Source organism: Brassica napus, chromosome C4 (assembly GCF_020379485.1).
Source record: "Brassica napus cultivar Da-Ae chromosome C4, Da-Ae, whole genome shotgun sequence".
Taxonomy (NCBI): Eukaryota; Viridiplantae; Streptophyta; class Magnoliopsida; order Brassicales; family Brassicaceae; genus Brassica; species Brassica napus.
The window spans coordinates 12,064,141-12,091,105 of NC_063447.1; the positions used below are offsets into that span (position 1 = coordinate 12,064,141).

At 37.2% G+C, this 26,965-nt stretch overlaps 4 pseudogenes; 2 read left to right on the plus strand and 2 right to left on the minus strand.

Moving 5' to 3' along the window:
* Positions 1-10,265: 10,265 nt before the first annotated feature.
* On the plus strand, positions 10,266-11,350 carry LOC106378950 (annotated as a pseudogene).
* Positions 11,351-13,895: 2,545 nt separating this feature from the next.
* LOC125586420 lies at positions 13,896-16,811 on the minus strand (annotated as a pseudogene).
* A 2,545-nt stretch (positions 16,812-19,356) lies between these two features.
* On the plus strand, positions 19,357-20,441 carry LOC125585599 (annotated as a pseudogene).
* A 2,544-nt stretch (positions 20,442-22,985) lies between these two features.
* LOC125585598 lies at positions 22,986-25,909 on the minus strand (annotated as a pseudogene).
* Positions 25,910-26,965: the final 1,056 nt, after the last annotated feature.

The following is a 26,965-nucleotide window of genomic DNA, read 5'->3' on the forward strand; positions in this document are numbered from 1 at the left end:
TCTATACCACAGAGCCCTGCTAGGCTGCCACCTTCACTTTGCCTCTTTATCGCTTTCTTATCTACCAAAGGTTTTTGTTTTGATTTATGTTCTCTTCTTTTTTGTTTCTCTGCACATGTTTTTATTTTATTTTGAAGTTTGCAATAGTTCTAAAGTACGATCAGTTTTTCTTACTAGTTACTAAAGATATGTTTTTGACTTTTTTTCCAAAAACTGCAGAAAATCATTCAAGAGATTTTGCCATTTTGGTATGGCTGGATCATTTGCAAATTCAAATATGAACCAAACAAGAACATTGATATATTGCTGGCTGATGATGCTACTCATGCTCAAGAATGGCTTGTTGAAGGTGATGATGCAGAGCATGAATCAGCTATGGGTGTAGGAGCTGGTGATACAGAAGGAGCGGCAGATGATGATGATATGGCTGATATTAGAGAACTGCGTGATGAAGATTTTATTTCTGATGCTGAAGAGGAAGATTTTGCTGGTACTAATTTGGAATCAGATGAAGACCAAGTTCCAAACATGTACGGTGAAGAAGAATATGATAATTAAACTTTCAGTTGTTTTTTTTTCATTTTAGTTGTTCTTTTGATTTGAGGACGAGGATGTTTTCTACTTTATTTAGAACTATTAGCATCTTTTTAGATGTTGGTTATTTGATTTTTAAGAATTTAGTATTGAAAGCCTTTTCTTCTTTTAGTACTAATATTATTTTATTTCATATCAATCATTAATAATATATATCATTAATCATTAATATATATATATATATATATCCAGTCCGTTTAGGCCCCGTTTAGGCGTCCGCGTATACGGCTAGGCGCTAGGCGCTACGTCACCGCACAGAGAGCGCATAGCGTATTTTAGAACACTGCTTGAGCCAGAAAGGAAATGTGTCTTTGATTTTGTTGTTGTCCACACTTAGAAACTTTAGAATGGTGCAATTCAGAAGAGACCTCGAAGCTTCCCAATTAGTTGATTGAAACCAACATCAAGTGTCCGAAGCAAGGCACCATTATAACACATGTCTGGAAGACTTCCTTCCAAGTTGTTCTTCCGGAGATTCACAACAATGAGAGAGGTTTGAAAATTACTCAGACATGGAGGAATTGAACCGGTGAAGTTGTTGTAGGAGAGATCAAGAAGAGCAAGCATGGTTTGGTTGCAGATTGCAAGAGGTATGCTTCCAGTGAAACTATTGTTCCATGCCGATAAGACGGTGAGAGAGTGTGGTGGATTAGGAAATGGTCCTTTGAAATGGTTTAACGCCAAATCTAATATCTTCATCGATGAATTCACTAAAACTTCCCCGGAACCTTCAAACCCTGTGAAAGAATTGTTAACAAGATCTGCTATGCTCAAATGAGGAAGGCTACAGAACCACTCAGGGACTTTCCCTTTGATGTTATTGTTGGAAATGTACACACGTTCCAAACTGTTGGATTTCCCTCCTTAAGCCCAAAACTAATCAAATCATAATCAAGCCTTAGTCCAAGAAGAAGAAACATCTAGAGAAAAGTGGAGAAGTATAGAAGAAGAATTGTGTAGAAGAAGAGAGAAAGTTATGGAGTTAGATATTTTGAAATAAATAATAATTTAGAGAAATCTAGAACTTGTTGGAGTGTGCTCCTTCACTTGTATAAATAGGGGTGCTTAGCACCATTTGTAAACATCCAAGAATCAAGAAAACAAAGAGAGAAAACATTTGTAAGAGAGAGTTCTCAAAACAAAATCTTTGTAAACCTTTTCCTAAATATAAAGAGTCTTTTTCTTAAATCTTTTAGTTGTCTAATCCCATCTTCATCTCATCGATATTGGGTAATATTCCCAACAAGTGGTATCAGAGCCAGGTTCAAACATAACATCAAGACCCGTGAGATTCAAGATGGAGGCTACCGTTACCGTTGAAGGTGACATGTTCAAACTCACGACAGACAACTACTCTTATTGGAAACCGATGATGGAAGATCACCTTTATTGTAAGGATTTGCATGAACCCATCATCATGAAGGAGAAGCCGGAAGGAAAGGATGACAAAACATGGGAAATACTAAACCGAAAGGCGGTTGCTGTAATCCGTAAGTACATTGACCGATCTCTCTTTGAACATGTTTCTACCTACACAAATGCTTTTGAATTATGGACAAAACTTGAATCCATGATTCAAAAGAAAACACCTCGAAACAAAGCTCTTCTTGTTCGACGGTTGGTAAAGTTGGAGTACAAGGATGGCCAGAGCATGATGGAGCACTTGAACAATTTCAAGGGGATTGTAAATCAGCTTAACAAAGTTGATATGAAGGTTGAAGACGAAATGCAAGCCCTTTTACTCCTTAGTTCACTACCGGAGAGTTGGGACACACTAGTTGTCACTCTAAGCAATTCAGCACCGGAGGGAAAGCTTACCATGGACACCGTCACTGATAGCCTTCTAAACGAAGAAGTTCGCAGGAAGGAGCGAGGTTCGAGTTCTTATTCAGAAGCTAACATTGTTGATAGACGAGGTAGAGAAGAGACTCGTGGCCAAAACAGAAGCAGAGGACGAGACCAATCTCGAGGAAGATCTAAGTCACGTCCGAGAGTTACTTGCTATTACTGTGGCAAACCGGGTCACATGAAGTCGGAATGTCGGTTTCTCAAGAAAGACAAACAAGCCGGTAATATCAAACCAGACCGGTTCAATCCTACAAAGAAGCATGAAGACGAGACTACCACCATTGTGGAAGACCAGAGCGAAGAATTATATCTCGTTGGAGAATGTAATCTTAGCTCTGATGATAGCTCATGGATCGTTGATTCTGGTGCTTCTTTTCACGTCACCCCTCATGGAAGCTTCTTCACAACCTATCAAAGTGGTGACTTTGGTAATGTTCAAATGGGAAATCAAGGAAGAAGCAAAATCATTGGAAAGGGGGATGTTATTCTTACATCAAACACTGGATGTAAGATAGTTCTCAAGGATGTGAGACATGTTCCCGACATGCGACTCAATCTCATATCAACCGGAAAGCTCGATGATGTTGGCTTGGACAGTCATTTTGGTGGTGGCAAATGGAAGTTAACCAAAGGAAGTTTGATCATGGCTCGAGGAAGAAAAGAAGGCTCATTATACGTTACTCAAGCCAAGCTTTGCAAGGAAGAAGTAAACATTGCGAGTGATGACATGGATATATGGCACCGAAGACTTGGGCATATGAGTGAGAAAGGTTTAAATATACTTTCTCGCAAGAAACTTCTTCCTGATATGAAAGGTACGCATCTTTCACCATGTCATGATTGCTTAGCTGGAAAACAACATAGGGTCGCTTTCCAAAGATCGTTTACACCTATGAGAAGAAAGCATATTCTTGATCTTGTGCATACTGACGTATGCTCCATGTCTGAGAAATCCAATGGAGGGGCATCATATTTCGTCACCTTTATTGATGACCACTCAAGAAAAGTATGGGTATACCTTTTGAAGTCAAAAGATCAAGTTCTTGATGCTTTCAAGGAATTTGTAGCCCAAGCAGAGCGAAGTACGGGTCAAAAACTCAAGTGTGTTCGATCTGACAATGGTGGAGAGTACCGAGGTCCATTTGAAGCATTTTGCAAAGCTCATGGAATCAGGATGGAGAAGACACCACCAAAGACGCCACAACTGAATGGGCTAGCAGAAAGAATGAATCGAACGATTACAGAAAGAGTTCGGTGCATGCTCTCTCACGCTAAACTACCCAAGCCATTTTGGGGAGAAGCCATAAAAACTGCAGTGGACGTCATAAATCTTACACCATCATTTCCTTTGGAAGGCGATGTCCCGGAGGAAGTTTGGTCGGGTAAGAAGGTCTCTTACAACCATTTGAAGGTGTTCGGTTGCAGAGCATTCGTCCATATCCCTAAAGATGAACGATCCAAGCTAGACTCTAAGACTAAAGAGTGCATTTATCTTGGATCACCAAAAGACGAATTCGGCTATCGGCTTTGGGATCCGGTTAACAGAAAAGTTATCCGGAGCAGAGATGTTGTTTTCTTCGAAGATCAAACAATCGAAGACATCAACAATTCAAAGAGACCAAAGCTAAGGGTTGTAAGGAAAGAAGAAGCTCATAATCCCCAAGATCATGAACAAGCGATTGGAGATGGCGCTAATCCAGAAGAAGAGATTCCTATCATGGATCCAAATGGTGATGAAAGTGAAGAAGAAGATCAAGTGGAGCCTGATGAAGAACATGAACCAAGAAGGTCTGGAAGAGAGACAAGACCATCTGTAAGATATTATCGAGATGAGTATGTTAATCTTACAGATGAGGGGGAGCCTCAAAGCTATGAGGAGGCCATAGGAGACACTCATAGAGATGAGTGGGTTGAAGCTATGCAAGAAGAAATGCAATCCTTGCATGATAATCACACTTATGAGCTGATGAAGCTACCAAAAGGAAAGAGAGCCTTGAAGAACAAATGGGTGTACAGGTTGAAGTATGAAGAGAAAAGCTCAAATCCAAGATACAAAGCTCGATTGGTTGTGAAAGGATTCAACCAAAAGAAAGGCATAGATTTTGAAGAAATATTCTCTCCAGTGGTGAAGATGTCCTCTATCCGAGTGGTTCTTGGTCTAGCAGCGGTTCTAGACTTGGAGATTGAACAACTCGATGTCAAGACGGCCTTTCTACATGGTGAACTCGAGGAGGAGATCTATATGGAGCAACCTGAAGGATTCAAGGTTCCAGGAAAAGAAGACTTGGTGTGCCGATTAAAGAAGAGTCTTTACGGTCTCAAGCAAGCTCCAAGACAATGGTACAAGAAGTTTGACTCCTTCATGGTGGATCATAACTTCAAGAAAACCAAGAATGATCATTGCGTTTTCATAAAGAGGTACGAAAGCGGCGACTTTCTCATATTATTGCTCTATGTTGATGATATGTTAATTGTGGGTCAAGATCGCAACAAGATAGCCGCATTAAAGAAAGATTTGGGAAGGTGTTTTGCGATGAAAGATCTGGGGAAAGCGAGACAGATTCTTGGAATGAAGATCACTCGGGATAGGCCAAAGAAGCTTTTATGGTTGTCCCAAGAACGATATGTTGAAAGGGTATTGGAGAGATTCAACATGCACAAAGCAAAGCCGGTGAGCACTCCACTTGGTGGACATTTCAAGCTAAGTTCGAAGCAAAGTCCAACAAGTGAGAAAGAGAAAGAAGAAATGAAGACTACCCCATATGCATCAGCAGTAGGCAGTCTCATGTATGCTATGGTGTGCACCAGACCGGACATTGCCTATGCAGTAGGAGTTGTGAGTCGCTTTCTAGCGAATCCAGGAAAGGAGCATTGGAAAGCAGTTAAGTGGATCCTACGCTATCTACGAGGCACAACGAAGAAGTGTCTATGTTTTGGCAATGGAAAATTGGAGCTGAACGGTTACACCGATGCAGATTGGGCTGGTGATAAAGATTCAAGGAAATCAACATCAGGATTTGTGACTACCTTTGCAGGGGGAGCTGTTTCCTGGCAATCGAAATTACAAAAGTGTGTTGCCTTATCCACAACGGAAGCGGAGTACATCGCAGCAACGGAAGCATGCAAGGAGATGCTATGGATGAAGAACTTCTTGCTTGAGTTGAGAGTAAAGCAAGACAAGTACAACATGCTATGTGACAACCAAAGTGCTATTCACTTAGCAAAGAATCCAACGTTTCACTCTCGCTCAAAGCACATTGATATCCGACATCACTGGATCCGAGAAGTTCTGGAAGAGAAGCTCATACATCTCACAAAGGTACACACCGACGAAAATTGGTCAGACTTTATGACCAAAGTATTACCGATCAAGAAGTTTGAAGATTGCTGCAAAGGCACAGGCATGGCGACTGTTTCGGGCTAAATCGGGAAGGGGGAGATTTGTTGGATTTCCCTCCTTAAGCCCAAAACTAATCAAATCATAATCAAGCCTTAGTCCAAGAAGAAGAAACATCTAGAGAAAAGTGGAGAAGTATAGAAGAAGAATTGTGTAGAAGAAGAGAGAAAGTTATGGAGTTAGATATTTTGAAATAAATAATAATTTAGAGAAATCTAGAACTTGTTGGAGTGTGCTCCTTCACTTGTATAAATAGGGGTGCTTAGCACCATTTGTAAACATCCAAGAATCAAGAAAACAAAGAGAGAAAACATTTGTAAGAGAGAGTTCTCAAAACAAAATCTTTGTAAACCTTTTCCTAAATATAAAGAGTCTTTTTCTTAAATCTTTTAGTTGTCTAATCCCATCTTCATCTCATCGATATTGGGTAATATTCCCAACACAAACTATGAAGGCCTTTTAAGAAGTTTGGGAACTGACTGATGCCGCAGCTGGATAAAACCAGTACTTCCAAGCTCAATGGGAGGTCTGAATTTGAACTGAAACTAGTTGGTGATACACTATTACCAGAAAGATCAAGGAGTAATAAAGAACGGAGAGAGGAGAAAAAGTTTAAGTCAATTGGGTAGCTTATGTTTAGGAAAGAAAGGTCAAGCTGCTGAAGGTTGATGAGCTTTGAGATAGGCTCTAGGCTACCAGTGAGCTCTCTATGTTGAAGAACCAGAAACTTTAGCCGACTTAGGTAACCAAAAGAGGAAGGAAGATGACCATGGAGGCCATTGTTGGAAAGAGACAAGAACTCCAATCTGTTGAGATTGCCAAATTCAGAAGGAATTGAAGAGGAAACTAAGTTGTTGTCAGCGAGATTAAGGTAAATAAGGTTATGAAACTCGAATAGGCCACTGCTAGGATTCAGAGTTCCAGAAAAGTGGTTAGAGTAAAGGTCTAAAAAGGAGAGTTTACTCAGATTCCGAACAAGATCGAAACTACCCGTGAGCTCGTTATTGGAAAGGTCTTAATAGGAAAGCTGGCTCAAGTTACTAAATGAGGAAGGAACCTGACCTATAAAGCCATTTGAGGAAAGATACAGCACCTCTAATCTGCTAAGATTGCTGAATCCAGAAGGGAGTGAAGAAGACGTGAAGTTGTTGCCAGACAGATCGAGGCGACGAAGATGATGCAGCTCGAAAAGGCAACTGTTGGGTTTGAGAATTCCAGTTAAGCAAGCCACTTGGGAGTTTTAGCTTCGTGACAGCACCGGTCGTGTTGTCGCACATGACCCCGTGAAAGTAGTCGCTGTTGTTGCAACCGCGGGATTCAAACTCGTTCTTGAACTGCACGAGAGCTCGGATCTGGTCTGGACGACAAGCAGGACGTCCGACAACAAGAGCATTTATCATCAAGATGCTAGAAGCAAAGACACAACGAAGAGAAAATGCAAACGTAAACATGACATGGCCATCATGAAAGCTTTCACAAGGAACAATGTTTTCTTTTACGATGCGTCAATTATATACTACTTGTCCAGCGAAGACTTGCAGCTGATAACAAGTCTTGGTAGTGGGGATTGGAGACAAATATGTTTAAGAGCCAACCAAGTCAAAGAAGTAAAGTTTTCAACGTTTACACCTTACGTCGCATACCGAAGCTTCATCGGACGTCCGCTTCCCGCGAACCGCAAGTTTTCAACCTTATGGAATCTCGCTTCCAAAACGCTTTTAAAATATTCTCTTTAAAAATGCGTTGGAAGCTTACGATTCCGTTTTGGAAACACGCTTCCGTTCTTTAAAAAAAACACATTATCTTATATCAATAAAAATATAAAATTATAATTTTTAATTAATATAAAATCCAATTTTTAATAGTATTGAATAGATATAATTGAAATATACAAATATTAAAATTAATAATATAAATTATCTTTATGCATTGAGGTTTTTATTAAAGATAAATCATATATTCAAATAAATTATGTCAGTTAATTATAAAATATCAAAACTATTATAAATGAATAAATGCTTTATTATAAATTTAAATCACATAATTTTTAGTTCTAGATTTTTTTTAAAATCTTATATATGTATATATGGATACGCTTCCAACACGTACCTGCTTCCTAATTTTTTAAGAAATCTCGTTTCTGCGCTTACATACGCTTTCGCTTCCACGTACCCGTTTCCGTTTCCATGTAATATAGGTTTATACGCAAAAGCGTAACACTGAGAGAAATGGCATTAGTTAGGGCTGGGCATTTTATCCATTAAATTTGATTTGATTCGTTATTCGTTTTGATTCGATCCGAAAATTCTGGATATCCTTAAACTTTCGAAGCAAAGCAAAAACTAAAAATCAGTATCTATTAAAATCGAAGCAAATCATTAATAATAAAATTTTGGACAGTGAATATCCGCTCCGATCCGGCAATATATAAATACATGTATATTTTGATATATTTAAAGATTTAAATGTATAAGTTTATATACTTATTATTCTAATATATGATTTGACAAATTCTATTCACATTATTACTTATATAAAAGTATTACGTAAAACAGAACAGAAAAAATTATGACAAATATAACTTTTTTTTAAGTTTTGTGTTTTATAATTGTTAACTAAGTTTAAAATTTACAAAATACGTAGTAGTTTCACTACTTCTTTTAATTTTTGTTTTATATATCATGAAAAAAATAAAATAAAAATAAATTTGTATAGAATTTTTAAGATTATTTGTATTGATCAAAGCGGATAAGATATTCATAAGTATTCGTAAATATCCGCAAATATCTATTTATTTTGCGGATATCCGCTTTCTGGATATTAGCGGATATCTGTATTTTTCCGAAGCAAAGCAAATAAAAAAATTAGATATCCGTAACATACAAAGTAAATCACAAATACCTTAAAAATGTGGATATCTGATCCGTGTTCAGTCCTAGCATTACTGGGATAATGAATTGGACAAGACTTGGTCAAAATTCTCAAAGTGAGTCGTTTAGTCCCTTTTTAATAGTGCCTTACAAAGATAATAAAGTGACATTAATTTTTATTTGATTGTAGAAAACTCAGAAAAGAGTCTTTTGGAATTTCACACATTCTTTTTTTGAGTGGAAACGTTTTTAATTCTCTATTGAATTCTCGGGCAATTTGGTTGTCCCCTGCTCTCATGACCCCAAGTAAAAGTTAAAATAAAATAACAATAGAAGGTTTTGATAACGATATGAAGTTTACGTAATAGTTTTCGAACGGTTTTTAGCATTAGGAGTTGGAGGAAATTACGTGGAAGAGGCGAAGAGCTAGTCTGATCATGAAGTGAAATCCACGTTGATGTTGACATCTCTTACGTAAACTGTAGGTAAGATGATTACAAAAAAAAACTTTAGGTAAGATTCACATCAGTTTCAACCATTCCACACGTTTTCATTCATGGAAGAGGAAAACACTCTGTTCTCCAATTTTTTTTTTGAACACTGATTTAAATTAATTCGAAAGAGTTAGAACATGTCCATCGGCGGTACTTGCCGCAGGGTTCCAAAGAATAGGGAAAAATAAATAAATGAAAAAGGAGAAAAAAAGGAAAGGACCTGAGCTTATTATGGGATTTCAGGAAATGGTAAGGAACCCTACGTGGCAGTGTTTCATTGGATGTCAAGATTGTGTCTCTCTCCTTTGTTCCGCTGTGAAACTTTACGAGCTCGAGCTCCGACTCCCCTTCTTCTTCGTATCAAGCTTCTCCATAGCCGCTACAGCACTTCGTCATCAATCTGAGCTTCTCCGGCGATAGCATCAAGTCCTCTGGTCGTAACTGTGTTCACCATTCCAAGCCGCCGCATCTCCCCGCGATTCCCTATCTCTGTTCAGCTCTAAACCGCGACAAAGCTTTCTCCATGGCGTCAATCCTCCACTGTCGTCGGAATCAACGAGCTTCCGCCTCTTCAAGCCACCGTCCCCGTTACACCGCGACAGTAGCTCGCCTTCGTCGTCGAGCTCGAGCTTCGCCGTCGTCGTCTTGCTCGCAGTCTCACCTCCACCTAGGATCTTCTTCATCCTCGTCGCGAATCTCTCACCGCTCGCGAAAAAACCAAAGCTCTTCTCTTTCGAACACTCCGTCTCCTCTTCTCTCTCCACGACTCCGTCGTCTCCTTCGCTGAATTGCTCATCCATTTCGTTCATCTCTCGTATCTTCGAATCCTAAAGGTTAGACCTTTCTCAATCAATCTCATATCATTTCCGTCTGTTATGTATCATTCGTCTGTTCTTCATTGATTGATTCCAATTCTCTGTTTTTGTATTACACCATTGATTAGCTTACTGAGCTCGAACTAGGGTTGTCCATTTGTATCCCTTCTGCGTGTTTCAGAATCAAAAAAGTTCACATTTTATTTATGTTTTTGATTGATCTTGTGTAGCTACTAGAATCGCAGGAAGGAGTCATGGATCCAGCTGAAATGAGGTACTTGGAAGAAGAGGACGATCAAAGGCAGCGTCACTGGTTTCGCCGCCGGGACTATCTACGGAACCATTCTGGCCACGTGGAAAGACGTTCCGAGAGTGGAGAGAAACGTGTTTCTCCCAGGACTCATCAGAACGCTGAAGATGATGGGAACACATGGGCTCACTTTCGCAGCTATTGGAGGTGTTTACATTGGTGTTGAACAGGTGGTTCAGAGTTATAGGGGAAAGAGAGATTTTTTCAATGGTGCTATTGGTGGTTTTGTTGCTGGAGCTTCTGTGCTTGGCTATAGAGGTACTTGCTCTTTACTTATGGTTACTTAGAATATGTATTTTAAACCAATGTCTACATGATTCTCTTCAAGTTGTTTTGGAACGGATATGGTTTTAGGGAAGAAGACCAATGTCTACATGATTCTCTTCAAGTTGTTTTAGCAAATCTATATGATATATCATTAGTTCCAAGACTTTGTTGATATTGGAGTGTCTAAATACTCTCAAAGATATCATTTATGTAAAGATTGAAGTATTACAGCCTTTTGGCATTGAAAGTACATAGCTTTGAGTGATTAGATTCTACAGAGTCATGCATTCTTTTTATTGCAAAATCTCCATTGTAACCTAGTTTTATTTTGGTGAATTTGTTTTTTTTTTCGTCACAGCAAGGAGCATCCCTACAGCGATAGCTGCAGGTGCAACTCTAGCGGTTACCTCTGCTTTGATTGACTCTGGAGGTCAGACCACAAGAGTAGACAACGGCAGAGAGTATTATCCTTACACCCCCGTCGACAAAACAGCTCAAGCTCAAGCTGATGCCTGATTTCTCTTTCTTTTTTTTTTTGGTGACCAAAGTTAATAAAAGCTCTGCACTTGTGATCATCTCTCCATCATCTCATCTATTTTGATAACTTAATCTGGGAGATGTGAAATCGTAAAACTCTTTTGTTATTGTTTCCTCCTGTTTCTATCGAGAGTGACTTGCATCTTGTACTTGAATGTTGAATGTAAGAAACGTTACAGTTCTAAGTATCGGAATGAAATGTGTTTGCTTCTGTTAAACTATGAATGTTCAATGGATTGAATATGGCTAAGCACACTAGGAAACAAACAGACGAAGTAGAATTTGGAGATCTACATGTAAATGCCTTCAAATCTCGGCAATATGATGAGCATTCGGAATCGAGTTCGAGATAGAACAATACATCAACAATTGAATGCGGATTTGGTTGAGAATATATGACAAAAATTTGGAATAAATCAAGGTTTCAACTAATCGGTTTTTCTCGTTTACGATTTGTATTTGTATTTTTAATATGCTTTTATGTCATTTTTAATAAAAATTTTATGTTTTCTTTTCTTTCAAATCATTCAACTTAATTTTTTTTTTTAATTTAATTTTTAAGAACCTCAATGGAGGATGAAAAAATTAAATAGATTGACAAGGGTTCTAAAGTTGTCAAATCACAAAATTAACTCTTAATTTAATCTTAAGAATCCATTAGGGTCACTAATTGATGGAAGTGGTCTTAGTTGGGAACATTCACAGCACCATCAACCCGCCAACAGACCAGACGCAATCAATGCATCTTTGGCTAACAAATCAGCATCGGTGTTCATCTCACTCTGTTCTCCAATTAAATAAATCACAATTGTTCGGGAGTTCAATTAGGCCCAACATTGCTAGAGTTCAATCCCTTTTATTGGCCATTTTCAATCTTTTTTTTAATAATAAATCTTGTAGTCTGAGCTTTTTAAGTATCCAAAAAAATAAAAATGTGTATATGGAGAACAAAATAAAATGGTTTTGAGAGGAAAGACATAAACGGAAGCAAACGATCTGAAGTAATTCTTTGTTGTTGTTTAGGTATTTTGCAACAAGGAATCAGAGCAATTATATCTTCTTCTTTTTTGTCAACTTTTCATTCATTTTAAAAGCCCAACAGCACAAATTCCATTCAATACAACCCAAATATATATCTAAGCCCAAGAAAATCCAAATACAACATAGATTTGTCCTCCTATCGTAGGTGACACACTAGCTCCACGAGTTCAGTTATCCGAAGAGACATGATTAATAATTATGTTTTATTTTCAACGAATTTAATTTCACATTCAAAACCCTAGTCCTTGACTATAAACCTTAGATCTATATTACTATACTTTAACTATACGCGTATATTTATTTTTTAATCAAACCTCTTTTTTGGTGGAAAGACGACTAAAAATGAGTTATCCTAGAATTTTTTTCAAAGAATTATGTATCCGTTTGCTAAAGGATTGATGGGTCGGATAGAGGAACGTTCCAGCGATTGTTTATGTTTGGTCCGGACTTGTGTTGATTTACTGTCTCGAACGATTAGTCCTCCAGATGATGTTACAGGCGGTGGAGGAATCTCAGTGTAATTTGGATAACGATCAGTCCTCTAGATCATGTCTTTTATTTTTTTGTAAAGTATATTTTGTTTATGTAAATCTTATGTTGAAAAGTAGGCCAGGCAAAAATTCTGGATTCGAAGAACCGAACCGGTATCGAAAAAGTAGTACCGAACCGGAACCAAAATTGATTAAATATTCCAACGGGTTTAAAATTTTAGTATCTAAAGAACCGAATTCGACCCGAACCAAAGTATCTCGATATATTACTTATCTTTAGATTTAATACATGTTAAAAACATCTGAAATATATTAGATACTTTTAATTTGTCTAAAATACTTGAAAATATACATAAATAGTCAAAATTAAATGTCTAAAATCGTTAAAATATATTCAAAACACCAAAATACTTGAAATATCTATTGATTTTCTATCTAAATATTCAAATCAAACCAATTAATATGTTCATTTTAGGTATTTTGACATATATTATACAAATTTATATATAATATTTATTTTGTTTTATAGATTTGGAGAAATTTTAAGCATATAATGAATATTCAAAATTTAAAAATAATTTAAATGGGTTATCCGAACCCGAACCGAACCTGCAAAGATCCAAACCGAATCCGAATCGAAATTTAGAAATACCCGAATGAGGCATCTTTAAACTCAAAAACCGAAACCCGAATAGATCCGAACCAAATCCGAATGGGTAGCCGAACCTCCACCCTTATTGAAAAGACCGACTATACGTCTTTTTGGCTTTGGATTTTTACTACTACAGAGAATTTAAACATACATCTCATTTCCCGCTGTTATACAAAAATCTGCAGATGTAGCTAGTGCAAAGGGAATTATCTTTGTCTATAGAAGAGAACAATCTGCGTGGACAACACTCTTTGCTATTCTACTTCCCCATCATCTCAACGGCTCATGAGACGAAGAGGATCATGGAGAAGCTTTTCTATCTTACAAAGCACAAAGACCTTAAAACTCAAGGCGAGTGGTGTCACCAGAGAATCTTGAAATTGTTAGATTGTTTTATTCTTCTGAGATCCAAATCATTGGCAATTGCTCTATATGTTTTCTCTGCTTCTCTGTTCAATCACAAACGAAAAGCCATATCGAATGCAAGAGAAACGTATATATGAGCTTCTCCACTCTCTGTGAAAGACTGAAGTATGTGTTATTTGTTATGGCAGAGAGAGACATCAATTTATCAACGCATACCAAGAAAAAATAAAGATAGACTTCATAAATTTTAGCTTTCTTACATTGTGGAAAAGGAAATAGAACAAAGCTCTGGGAAAAGATACAAAGAAAAAGTAATCCCGAGGAACTACTTCATGACAGGACAAACAAGAAGGATCCTAGCAGTTTCTGCAGTTATACAGACCAGTTATCTTGACGAGCCACTCCTGCTTGTATGAAGCAATGCAGTGTGCTATTGAAAATCCAAGAAACATTCCAGTTCAACACTTCTTCCTCTTCTTCTTCCTTTTCTTCCTCTGGTTGTTGCATTGGTGGTGCGTTACTCCCGAAACAACTTTGTTCGAGAGGAAGACCACAAAGACCTGCATTCCCTTCAAAGAAGGATTTAGCTTGACCAGTGATCTGTGTTCCTTGTGGTATTTCACCCTTGAGTTGGTTGTGAGCAACACTTATGTACGCCAGATACGAGAGTCTCTCCAGTCCTTTAGGAATAGTCCCTGAGAGTTGATTACCCGATAGATCTAGTGACTCAAGCTCTGAAACATTTGACAAAGACAAAGGAATATGGCCAGATACAAGAGGCTTATAGATTCAGGAATCTGTCCTTCGAGTCTGTTTCCAGAAAAATCGATGTGGCATATGAAGTGAGGACCTTTCCTTGCTCCATGAATAGACCTTTGTATTGAAGATCTATGGTATCTTCATAGTTGTAGTCAGGAATGCTGTTGTCTCCCATATACAAACCCCCCTCTTCATTCATCTGAAGTGATGATGCTTTCCAGTTCACAAAGTAATTTGGAGGCAAGCTTCTTGTAAAGTTGTTATACGATACTTCAAGTATGCGCAGCTCGGGAAACGCGAAAAGACCTTGACCAGAAGTAGATAGAGGACAATCTGTTTGAACGGAGGGTAAGAGCTTGCAAATAAGGCAAAGCCTTGAGCCAGAAAGGAAATGTGTCTTTGATTTTGTTGTTGTCCACACTTAGAAACTTTAGAATGGTGCAATTCAGAAGAGACCTCGAAGCTTCCCAATTAGTTGATTGAAACCAACATCAAGTGTCCGAAGCAAGGCACCATTATAACACATGTCTGGAAGACTTCCTTCCAAGTTGTTCTTCCGGAGATTCACAACAATGAGAGAGGTTTGAAAATTACTCAGACATGGAGGAATTGAACCGGTGAAGTTGTTGTAGGAGAGATCAAGAAGAGCAAGCATGGTTTGGTTGCAGATTGCAAGAGGTATGCTTCCAGTGAAACTATTGTTCCATGCCGATAAGACGGTGAGAGAGTGTGGTGGATTAGGAAATGGTCCTTTGAAATGGTTTAACGCCAAATCTAATATCTTCATCGATGAATTCACTAAAACTTCCCCGGAACCTTCAAACCCTGTGAAAGAATTGTTAACAAGATCTGCTATGCTCAAATGAGGAAGGCTACAGAACCACTCAGGGACTTTCCCTTTGATGTTATTGTTGGAAATGTACACACGTTCCAAACTATGAAGGCCTTTTAAGAAGTTTGGGAACTGACTGATGCCGCAGCTGGATAAAACCAGTACTTCCAAGCTCAATGGGAGGTCTGAATTTGAACTGAAACTAGTTGGTGATACACTATTACCAGAAAGATCAAGGAGTAATAAAGAACGGAGAGAGGAGAAAAAGTTTAAGTCAATTGGGTAGCTTATGTTTAGGAAAGAAAGGTCAAGCTGCTGAAGGTTGATGAGCTTTGAGATAGGCTCTAGGCTACCAGTGAGCTCTCTATGTTGAAGAACCAGAAACTTTAGCCGACTTAGGTAACCAAAAGAGGAAGGAAGATGACCATGGAGGCCATTGTTGGAAAGAGACAAGAACTCCAATCTGTTGAGATTGCCAAATTCAGAAGGAATTGAAGAGGAAACTAAGTTGTTGTCAGCGAGATTAAGGTAAATAAGGTTATGAAACTCGAATAGGCCACTGCTAGGATTCAGAGTTCCAGAAAAGTGGTTAGAGTAAAGGTCTAAAAAGGAGAGTTTACTCAGATTCCGAACAAGATCGAAACTACCCGTGAGCTCGTTATTGGAAAGGTCTTAATAGGAAAGCTGGCTCAAGTTACTAAATGAGGAAGGAACCTGACCTATAAAGCCATTTGAGGAAAGATACAGCACCTCTAATCTGCTAAGATTGCTGAATCCAGAAGGGAGTGAAGAAGACGTGAAGTTGTTGCCAGACAGATCGAGGCGACGAAGATGATGCAGCTCGAAAAGGCAACTGTTGGGTTTGAGAATTCCAGTTAAGCAAGCCACTTGGGAGTTTTAGCTTCGTGACAGCACCGGTCGTGTTGTCGCACATGACCCCGTGAAAGTAGTCGCTGTTGTTGCAACCGCGGGATTCAAACTCGTTCTTGAACTGCACGAGAGCTCGGATCTGGTCTGGACGACAAGCAGGACGTCCGACAACAAGAGCATTTATCATCAAGATGCTAGAAGCAAAGACACAACGAAGAGAAAATGCAAACGTAAACATGACATGGCCATCATGAAAGCTTTCACAAGGAACAATGTTTTCTTTTACGATGCGTCAATTATATACTACTTGTCCAGCGAAGACTTGCAGCTGATAACAAGTCTTGGTAGTGGGGATTGGAGACAAATATGTTTAAGAGCCAACCAAGTCAAAGAAGTAAAGTTTTCAACGTTTACACCTTACGTCGCATACCGAAGCTTCATCGGACGTCCGCTTCCCGCGAACCGCAAGTTTTCAACCTTATGGAATCTCGCTTCCAAAACGCTTTTAAAATATTCTCTTTAAAAATGCGTTGGAAGCTTACGATTCCGTTTTGGAAACACGCTTCCGTTCTTTAAAAAAAACACATTATCTTATATCAATAAAAATATAAAATTATAATTTTTAATTAATATAAAATCCAATTTTTAATAGTATTGAATAGATATAATTGAAATATACAAATATTAAAATTAATAATATAAATTATCTTTATGCATTGAGGTTTTTATTAAAGATAAATCATATATTCAAATAAATTATGTCAGTTAATTATAAAATATCAAAACTATTATAAATGAATAAATGCTTTATTATAAATTTAAATCACATAATTTTTAGTTCTAGATTTTTTTTAAAATCTTATATATGTATATATGGATACGCTTCCAACACGTACCTGCTTCCTAATTTTTTAAGAAATCTCGTTTATGCGCTTACATACGCTTTCGCTTCCACGTACCCGTTTCCGTTTCCATGTAATATAGGTTTATACGCAAAAGCGTAACACTGAGAGAAATGACATTAGTTAGGGCTGGGCATTTTATCCATTAAATTTGATTTGATTCTTTATTCGTTTTGATTCGATCCGAAAATTCTGGATATCCTTAAACTTTCGAAGCAAAGCAAAAACTAAAAATCAGTATCTATTAAAATCGAAGCAAATCATTAATAATAAAATTTTGGACAGTGAATATCCGCTCCGATCCGGCAATATATAAATACATGTATATTTTGATATATTTAAAGATTTAAATGTATAAGTTTATATACTTATTATTCTAATATATGATTTGACAAATTCTATTCACATTATTACTTATATAAAAGTATTACGTAAAACAGAACAGAAAAAATTATGACAAATATAACTTTTTTTTAAGTTTTGTGTTTTATAATTGTTAACTAAGTTTAAAATTTACAAAATACGTAGTAGTTTCACTACTTCTTTTAATTTTTGTTTTATATATCATGAAAAAAATAAAATAAAAATAAATTTGTATAGAATTTTTAAGATTATTTGTATTGATCAAAGCGGATAAGATATTCATAAGTATTCGTAAATATCCGCAAATATCTATTTATTTTGCGGATATCCGCTTTCTGGATATTAGCGGATATCTGTATTTTTCCGAAGCAAAGCAAATAAAAAAATTAGATATCCGTAACATACAAAGTAAATCACAAATACCTTAAAAATGTGGATATCTGATCCGTGTTCAGTCCTAGCATTACTGGGATAATGAATTGGACAAGACTTGGTCAAAATTCTCAAAGTGAGTCGTTTAGTCCCTTTTTAATAGTGCCTTACAAAGATAATAAAGTGACATTAATTTTTATTTGATTGTAGAAAACTCAGAAAAGAGTCTTTTGGAATTTCACACATTCTTTTTTTGAGTGGAAACGTTTTTAATTCTCTATTGAATTCTCGGGCAATTTGGTTGTCCCCTGCTCTCATGACCCCAAGTAAAAGTTAAAATAAAATAACAATAGAAGGTTTTGATAACGATATGAAGTTTACGTAATAGTTTTCGAACGGTTTTTAGCATTAGGAGTTGGAGGAAATTACGTGGAAGAGGCGAAGAGCTAGTCTGATCATGAAGTGAAATCCACGTTGATGTTGACATCTCTTACGTAAACTGTAGGTAAGATGATTACAAAAAAAAACTTTAGGTAAGATTCACATCAGTTTCAACCATTCCACACGTTTTCATTCATGGAAGAGGAAAACACTCTGTTCTCCAATTTTTTTTTTGAACACTGATTTAAATTAATTCGAAAGAGTTAGAACATGTCCATCGGCGGTACTTGCCGCAGGGTTCCAAAGAATAGGGAAAAATAAATAAATGAAAAAGGAGAAAAAAAGGAAAGGACCTGAGCTTATTATGGGATTTCAGGAAATGGTAAGGAACCCTACGTGGCAGTGTTTCATTGGATGTCAAGATTGTGTCTCTCTCCTTTGTTCCGCTGTGAAACTTTACGAGCTCGAGCTCCGACTCCCCTTCTTCTTCGTATCAAGCTTCTCCATAGCCGCTACAGCACTTCGTCATCAATCTGAGCTTCTCCGGCGATAGCATCAAGTCCTCTGGTCGTAACTGTGTTCACCATTCCAAGCCGCCGCATCTCCCCGCGATTCCCTATCTCTGTTCAGCTCTAAACCGCGACAAAGCTTTCTCCATGGCGTCAATCCTCCACTGTCGTCGGAATCAACGAGCTTCCGCCTCTTCAAGCCACCGTCCCCGTTACACCGCGACAGTAGCTCGCCTTCGTCGTCGAGCTCGAGCTTCGCCGTCGTCGTCTTGCTCGCAGTCTCACCTCCACCTAGGATCTTCTTCATCCTCGTCGCGAATCTCTCACCGCTCGCGAAAAAACCAAAGCTCTTCTCTTTCGAACACTCCGTCTCCTCTTCTCTCTCCACGACTCCGTCGTCTCCTTCGCTGAATTGCTCATCCATTTCGTTCATCTCTCGTATCTTCGAATCCTAAAGGTTAGACCTTTCTCAATCAATCTCATATCATTTCCGTCTGTTATGTATCATTCGTCTGTTCTTCATTGATTGATTCCAATTCTCTGTTTTTGTATTACACCATTGATTAGCTTACTGAGCTCGAACTAGGGTTGTCCATTTGTATCCCTTCTGCGTGTTTCAGAATCAAAAAAGTTCACATTTTATTTATGTTTTTGATTGATCTTGTGTAGCTACTAGAATCGCAGGAAGGAGTCATGGATCCAGCTGAAATGAGGTACTTGGAAGAAGAGGACGATCAAAGGCAGCGTCACTGGTTTCGCCGCCGGGACTATCTACGGAACCATTCTGGCCACGTGGAAAGACGTTCCGAGAGTGGAGAGAAACGTGTTTCTCCCAGGACTCATCAGAACGCTGAAGATGATGGGAACACATGGGCTCACTTTCGCAGCTATTGGAGGTGTTTACATTGGTGTTGAACAGGTGGTTCAGAGTTATAGGGGAAAGAGAGATTTTTTCAATGGTGCTATTGGTGGTTTTGTTGCTGGAGCTTCTGTGCTTGGCTATAGAGGTACTTGCTCTTTACTTATGGTTACTTAGAATATGTATTTTAAACCAATGTCTACATGATTCTCTTCAAGTTGTTTTGGAACGGATATGGTTTTAGGGAAGAAGACCAATGTCTACATGATTCTCTTCAAGTTGTTTTAGCAAATCTATATGATATATCATTAGTTCCAAGACTTTGTTGATATTGGAGTGTCTAAATACTCTCAAAGATATCATTTATGTAAAGATTGAAGTATTACAGCCTTTTGGCATTGAAAGTACATAGCTTTGAGTGATTAGATTCTACAGAGTCATGCATTCTTTTTATTGCAAAATCTCCATTGTAACCTAGTTTTATTTTGGTGAATTTGTTTTTTTTTTCGTCACAGCAAGGAGCATCCCTACAGCGATAGCTGCAGGTGCAACTCTAGCGGTTACCTCTGCTTTGATTGACTCTGGAGGTCAGACCACAAGAGTAGACAACGGCAGAGAGTATTATCCTTACACCCCCGTCGACAAAACAGCTCAAGCTCAAGCTGATGCCTGATTTCTCTTTCTTTTTTTTTTTGGTGACCAAAGTTAATAAAAGCTCTGCACTTGTGATCATCTCTCCATCATCTCATCTATTTTGATAACTTAATCTGGGAGATGTGAAATCGTAAAACTCTTTTGTTATTGTTTCCTCCTGTTTCTATCGAGAGTGACTTGCATCTTGTACTTGAATGTTGAATGTAAGAAACGTTACAGTTCTAAGTATCGGAATGAAATGTGTTTGCTTCTGTTAAACTATGAATGTTCAATGGATTGAATATGGCTAAGCACACTAGGAAACAAACAGACGAAGTAGAATTTGGAGATCTACATGTAAATGCCTTCAAATCTCGGCAATATGATGAGCATTCGGAATCGAGTTCGAGATAGAACAATACATCAACAATTGAATGCGGATTTGGTTGAGAATATATGACAAAAATTTGGAATAAATCAAGGTTTCAACTAATCGGTTTTTCTCGTTTACGATTTGTATTTGTATTTTTAATATGCTTTTATGTCATTTTTAATAAAAATTTTATGTTTTCTTTTCTTTCAAATCATTCAACTTAATTTTTTTTTTAATTTAATTTTTAAGAACCTCAATGGAGGATGAAAAAATTAAATAGATTGACAAGGGTTCTAAAGTTGTCAAATCACAAAATTAACTCTTAATTTAATCTTAAGAATCCATTAGGGTCACTAATTGATGGAAGTGGTCTTAGTTGGGAACATTCACAGCACCATCAACCCGCCAACAGACCAGACGCAATCAATGCATCTTTGGCTAACAAATCAGCATCGGTGTTCATCTCACTCTGTTCTCCAATTAAATAAATCACAATTGTTCGGGAGTTCAATTAGGCCCAACATTGCTAGAGTTCAATCCCTTTTATTGGCCATTTTCAATCTTTTTTTTAATAATAAATCTTGTAGTCTGAGCTTTTTAAGTATCCAAAAAAATAAAAATGTGTATATGGAGAACAAAATAAAATGGTTTTGAGAGGAAAGACATAAACGGAAGCAAACGATCTGAAGTAATTCTTTGTTGTTGTTTAGGTATTTTGCAACAAGGAATCAGAGCAATTATATCTTCTTCTTTTTTGTCAACTTTTCATTCATTTTAAAAGCCCAACAGCACAAATTCCATTCAATACAACCCAAATATATATCTAAGCCCAAGAAAATCCAAATACAACATAGATTTGTCCTCCTATCGTAGGTGACACACTAGCTCCACGAGTTCAGTTATCCGAAGAGACATGATTAATAATTATGTTTTATTTTCAACGAATTTAATTTCACATTCAAAACCCTAGTCCTTGACTATAAACCTTAGATCTATATTACTATACTTTAACTATACGCGTATATTTATTTTTTAATCAAACCTCTTTTTTGGTGGAAAGACGACTAAAAATGAGTTATCCTAGAATTTTTTTCAAAGAATTATGTATCCGTTTGCTAAAGGATTGATGGGTCGGATAGAGGAACGTTCCAGCGATTGTTTATGTTTGGTCCGGACTTGTGTTGATTTACTGTCTCGAACGATTAGTCCTCCAGATGATGTTACAGGCGGTGGAGGAATCTCAGTGTAATTTGGATAACGATCAGTCCTCTAGATCATGTCTTTTATTTTTTTGTAAAGTATATTTTGTTTATGTAAATCTTATGTTGAAAAGTAGGCCAGGCAAAAATTCTGGATTCGAAGAACCGAACCGGTATCGAAAAAGTAGTACCGAACCGGAACCAAAATTGATTAAATATTCCAACGGGTTTAAAATTTTAGTATCTAAAGAACCGAATTCGACCTGAACCAAAGTATCTCGATATATTACTTATCTTTAGATTTAATACATATTAAAAACATCTGAAATATATTAGATACTTTTAATTTGTCTAAAATACTTGAAAATATACATAAATAGTCAAAATTAAATGTCTAAAATCGTTAAAATATATTCAAAACACCAAAATACTTGAAATATCTATTGATTTTCTATCTAAATATTCAAATCAAACCAATTAATATGTTCATTTTAGGTATTTTGACATATATTATACAAATTTATATATAATATTTATTTTGTTTTATAGATTTGGAGAAATTTTAAGCATATAATGAATATTCAAAATTTAAAAATAATTTAAATGGGTTATCCGAACCCGAATCGAACCTGCAAAGATCCAAACCGAATCCGAATCGAAATTTAGAAATACCCGAATGAGGCATCTTTAAACTCAAAAACCGAAACCCGAATAGATCCGAACCAAATCCGAATGGGTAGCCGAACCTCCACCCTTATTGAAAAGACCGACTATACGTCTTTTTGGCTTTGGATTTTTACTACTACAGAGAATTTAAACATACATCTCATTTCCCTCTGTTATACAAAAATCTGCAGATGTAGCTAGTGCAAAGGGAATTATCTTTGTCTATAGAAGAGAACAATCTGCGTGGACAACACTCTTTGCTATTCTACTTCCCCATCATCTCAACGGCTCATGAGACGAAGAGGATCATGGAGAAGCTTTTCTATCTTACAAAGCACAAAGACCTTAAAACTCAAGGCGAGTGGTGTCACCAGAGAATCTTGAAATTGTTAGATTGTTTTATTCTTCTGAGATCCAAATCATTGGCAATTGCTCTATATGTTTTCTCTGCTTCTCTGTTCAATCACAAACGAAAAGCCATATCGAATGCAAGAGAAACGTATATATGAGCTTCTCCACTCTCTGTGAAAGACTGAAGTATGTGTTATTTGTTATGGCAGAGAGAGACATCAATTTATCAACGCATACCAAGAAAAAATAAAGATAGACTTCATAAATTTTAGCTTTCTTACATTGTGGAAAAGGAAATAGAACAAAGCTCTGGGAAAAGATACAAAGAAAAAGTAATCCCGAGGAACTACTTCATGACAGGACAAACAAGAAGGATCCTAGCAGTTTCTGCAGTTATACAGACCAGTTATCTTGACGAGCCACTCCTGCTTGTATGAAGCAATGCAGTGTGCTATTGAAAATCCAAGAAACATTCCAGTTCAACACTTCTTCCTCTTCTTCTTCCTTTTCTTCCTCTGGTTGTTGCATTGGTGGTGCGTTACTCCCGAAACAACTTTGTTCGAGAGGAAGACCACAAAGACCTGCATTCCCTTCAAAGAAGGATTTAGCTTGACCAGTGATCTGTGTTCCTTGTGGTATTTCACCCTTGAGTTGGTTGTGAGCAACACTTATGTACGCCAGATACGAGAGTCTCTCCAGTCCTTTAGGAATAGTCCCTGAGAGTTGATTACCCGATAGATCTAGTGACTCAAGCTCTGAAACATTTGACAAAGACAAAGGAATATGGCCAGATACAAGAGGCTTATAGATTCAGGAATCTGTCCTTCGAGTCTGTTTCCAGAAAAATCGATGTGGCATATGAAGTGAGGACCTTTCCTTGCTCCATGAATAGACCTTTGTATTGAAGATCTATGGTATCTTCATAGTTGTAGTCAGGAATGCTGTTGTCTCCCATATACAAACCCCCCTCTTCATTCATCTGAAGTGATGATGCTTTCCAGTTCACAAAGTAATTTGGAGGCAAGCTTCTTGTAAAGTTGTTATACGATACTTCAAGTATGCGCAGCTCGGGAAACGCGAAAAGACCTTGACCAGAAGTAGATAGAGGACAATCTGTTTGAACGGAGGGTAAGAGCTTGCAAATAAGGCAAAGCCTTGAGCCAGAAAGGAAATGTGTCTTTGATTTTGTTGTTGTCCACACTTAGAAACTTTAGAATGGTGCAATTCAGAAGAGACCTCGAAGCTTCCCAATTAGTTGATTGAAACCAACATCAAGTGTCCGAAGCAAGGCACCATTATAACACATGTCTGGAAGACTTCCTTCCAAGTTGTTCTTCCGGAGATTCACAACAATGAGAGAGGTTTGAAAATTACTCAGACATGGAGGAATTGAACCGGTGAAGTTGTTGTAGGAGAGATCAAGAAGAGCAAGCATGGTTTGGTTGCAGATTGCAAGAGGTATGCTTCCAGTGAAACTATTGTTCCATGCCGATAAGACGGTGAGAGAGTGTGGTGGATTAGGAAATGGTCCTTTGAAATGGTTTAACGCCAAATCTAATATCTTCATCGATGAATTCACTAAAACTTCCCCGGAACCTTCAAACCCTGTGAAAGAATTGTTAACAAGATCTGCTATGCTCAAATGAGGAAGGCTACAGAACCACTCAGGGACTTTCCCTTTGATGTTATTGTTGGAAATGTACACACGTTCCAAACTATGAAGGCCTTTTAAGAAGTTTGGGAACTGACTGATGCCGCAGCTGGATAAAACCAGTACTTCCAAGCTCAATGGGAGGTCTGAATTTGAACTGAAACTAGTTGGTGATACACTATTACCAGAAAGATCAAGGAGTAATAAAGAACGGAGAGAGGAGAAAAAGTTTAAGTCAATTGGGTAGCTTATGTTTAGGAAAGAAAGGTCAAGCTGCTGAAGGTTGATGAGCTTTGAGATAGGCTCTAGGCTACCAGTGAGCTCTCTATGTTGAAGAACCAGAAACTTTAGCCGACTTAGGTAACCAAAAGAGGAAGGAAGATGACCATGGAGGCCATTGTTGGAAAGAGACAAGAACTCCAATCTGTTGAGATTGCCAAATTCAGAAGGAATTGAAGAGGAAACTAAGTTGTTGTCAGCGAGATTAAGGTAAATAAGGTTATGAAACTCGAATAGGCCACTGCTAGGATTCAGAGTTCCAGAAAAGTGGTTAGAGTAAAGGTCTAAAAAGGAGAGTTTACTCAGATTCCGAACAAGATCGAAACTACCCGTGAGCTCGTTATTGGAAAGGTCTTAATAGGAAAGCTGGCTCAAGTTACTAAATGAGGAAGGAACCTGACCTATAAAGCCATTTGAGGAAAGATACAGCACCTCTAATCTGCTAAGATTGCTGAATCCAGAAGGGAGTGAAGAAGACGTGAAGTTGTTGCCAGACAGATCGAGGCGACGAAGATGATGCAGCTCGAAAAGGCAACTGTTGGGTTTGAGAATTCCAGTTAAGCAAGCCACTTGGGAGTTTTAGCTTCGTGACAGCACCGGTCGTGTTGTCGCACATGACCCCGTGAAAGTAGTCGCTGTTGTTGCAACCGCGGGATTCAAACTCGTTCTTGAACTGCACGAGAGCTCGGATCTGGTCTGGACGACAAGCAGGACGTCCGACAACAAGAGCATTTATCATCAAGATGCTAGAAGCAAAGACACAACGAAGAGAAAATGCAAACGTAAACATGACATGGCCATCATGAAAGCTTTCACAAGGAACAATGTTTTCTTTTACGATGCGTCAATTATATACTACTTGTCCAGCGAAGACTTGCAGCTGATAACAAGTCTTGGTAGTGGGGATTGGAGACAAATATGTTTAAGAGCCAACCAAGTCAAAGAAGTAAAGTTTTCAACGTTTACACCTTACGTCGCATACCGAAGCTTCATCGGACGTCCGCTTCCCGCGAACCGCAAGTTTTCAACCTTATGGAATCTCGCTTCCAAAACGCTTTTAAAATATTCTCTTTAAAAATGCGTTGGAAGCTTACGATTCCGTTTTGGAAACACGCTTCCGTTCTTTAAAAAAAACACATTATCTTATATCAATAAAAATATAAAATTATAATTTTTAATTAATATAAAATCCAATTTTTAATAGTATTGAATAGATATAATTGAAATATACAAATATTAAAATTAATAATATAAATTATCTTTATGCATTGAGGTTTTTATTAAAGATAAATCATATATTCAAATAAATTATGTCAGTTAATTATAAAATATCAAAACTATTATAAATGAATAAATGCTTTATTATAAATTTAAATCACATAATTTTTAGTTCTAGATTTTTTTTAAAATCTTATATATGTATATATGGATACGCTTCCAACACGTACCTGCTTCCTAATTTTTAAGAAATCTCGTTTATGCGCTTACATACGCTTTCGCTTCCACGTACCCGTTTCCGTTTCCATGTAATATAGGTTTATACGCAAAAGCGTAACACTGAGAGAAATGACATTAGTTAGGGCTGGGCATTTTATCCATTAAATTTGATTTGATTCTTTATTCGTTTTGATTCGATCCGAAAATTCTGGATATCCTTAAACTTTCGAAGCAAAGCAAAAACTAAAAATCAGTATCTATTAAAATCGAAGCAAATCATTAATAATAAAATTTTGGACAGTGAATATCCGCTCCGATCCGGCAATATATAAATACATGTATATTTTGATATATTTAAAGATTTAAATGTATAAGTTTATATACTTATTATTCTAATATATGATTTGACAAATTCTATTCACATTATTACTTATATAAAAGTATTACGTAAAACAGAACAGAAAAAATTATGACAAATATAACTTTTTTTTAAGTTTTGTGTTTTATAATTGTTAACTAAGTTTAAAATTTACAAAATACGTAGTAGTTTCACTACTTCTTTTAATTTTTGTTTTATATATCATGAAAAAAATAAAATAAAAATAAATTTGTATAGAATTTTTAAGATTATTTGTATTGATCAAAGCGGATAAGATATTCATAAGTATTCGTAAATATCCGCAAATATCTATTTATTTTGCGGATATCCGCTTTCTGGATATTAGCGGATATCTGTATTTTTCCGAAGCAAAGCAAATAAAAAAATTAGATATCCGTAACATACAAAGTAAATCACAAATACCTTAAAAATGTGGATATCTGATCCGTGTTCAGTCCTAGCATTACT